This window comes from Notothenia coriiceps, unplaced genomic scaffold (assembly GCF_000735185.1).
Source record: "Notothenia coriiceps isolate Sejong01 unplaced genomic scaffold, NC01 NC01_scaffold00000290, whole genome shotgun sequence".
Taxonomy (NCBI): domain Eukaryota; kingdom Metazoa; phylum Chordata; class Actinopteri; order Perciformes; family Nototheniidae; genus Notothenia; species Notothenia coriiceps.
The window spans coordinates 355,035-357,068 of record NW_011332991.1 but is presented as its reverse complement, the minus strand read 5'-3'; positions in this window follow the sequence as shown (position 1 = coordinate 357,068).

Here is a 2,034-nt window from a genome sequence, read left to right as displayed (position 1 = left end):
TATTTAGTAGAAAAAGCACACGGGTACTTACATTCTTCTGTAGAGACCTGTGGAGAGAGAGAAGCAGAGTCAAATATCTTTCACCAGCAGAGGTCAGCATTGAGTTAACACAGCTTCAAACGATCAATTAGAAACCCAACCACCCAGTCAATGTCACAGAACATCAGTAAATTCAGCAACATCAAATAGCACTGCAAACCAGGTCATTTTTACATGGCTTCTTAAAACAGCCTTTTCTCAGGCCTACTAGTAAAACACTATGTTTTTCTGTCTGCTGTGGCAGGCGGTACCGCAGTATCAGGACCAAGACTCAGGGACAGTTTCATCCCCCAGGCAATGAGACTGCTTAATGCCTGAGCTCTGTTAAGTACCTCCATAACCCAACGCATTCATCTGGTTGCATCTTAGATTTATTTAATTTATTATCTTAATAGTTATCACTGGATCAAACAATATTTATTTAGTATAGTAGTACTGCAACGGCAATACTTGTAGACTGGTCTAGCAACATAACCTGCACTATTTTATTCAACTTTATCGAACTCTGTTTCATTTGCAATATTTATTTATTTGGTTGTCTTATGTCCTATATATAATATGTTGCATTGTTGGAGAAGCTCGGGACCTAAGATTTTCATTGCTGTAACTACACTGTAGTGCATATGATAATAAAATCCTTGAAGCTTGAATATTTTTCAAGGTGAAGGTCTAAATGCTGTTTCAAAGCCGTTCCTACTATGCCATTAATTAAATTATAATGGATACATATTGCTGGGTATTTAATTTCAATACCTTTTGGTCATATAGTATTGATTATCAAGAAGTGTCGGTCAAAAAGTTATTGATTTAAATCCTGTGTAAAGGATCAAACGTGCTTATATTTCCTAAACTAATCATATATGCACTGATATTAATATTTAGCGTGAGATCCAAAAGTAGTCAATTGAATGTATATCAAATCTATATACAAACAAGAAAGGAAGAGGAAAACAAAAAGAGAGTTATTCTTTAAACACACAAGCTCAGATTGTTTCTTATGACAGACTGTGGTTTTGTATCAGTTGGAACGAACAAGAGAACCTGGTCATATTCAACTATCGGTTATTATTCTCTTCTCTCAGACGTTACATTTGGGGAAGTGTTGTCGAAACACTGTTCTTCCTCATCTCTATTGCTCTGAAACAACTACAAGTGCTGACAGCAAACAACAATATCATGCACACAGACACAGACACAGACACACACAGACACACACACACACACACACACACACACACACACACACACACACACACACACACACACACACACACACACACACACACACACACACACACACACACACACACACACACACACACACATACCTGTACACATTCTTGGCCACAAAACTCAAACTCTGTATTTCTACCATGGTTATTTCCTGTGTCCTGGTATCAGTACTAAACACACAGCTCTGATTCTACATTACTTATTAGCTAAAACCTCATCAGCCCAGAGTGACTCGCTGACATGTAGCCTTTCAGTTTGTTTACCGCACAGCTAAACATTAAACACATTGCATCATTGCTCAAACCTTCATCATTCTCTCAACTACAAAGATAAACCTCAATCATTAACTCCTGATAATGTTGGAATATCTTTACAATTACAGCAGTCCTGCATCACACCAGGTTGTACTTCAACATGAAATATGTTAATGTTTAAACAACATGTTAGACACAACATTAAGCTGCAATTAGTGATTGTTCTCATTATTGTGTGAACTTTCATTAACATCTTCGATTTCATCAACCAATTATATAGTATTTGGATTGTGGAAAAATATCATATCTTTATTTCCTGTGACATCTTCAGATGTTTTTTTTTCTGACCACCGGTCCATACCGCAAAGATAATTAATCATTTTAGTTTAAAAAAATTACTCAAACTATTAAAATATTGATTATTTTTCGGAAATGTGTACATTGTTGATTCCCTCAGGATCTAAATAAAATATCATGAATATGGTACAAGGTTGTGTGCATTGGCTTT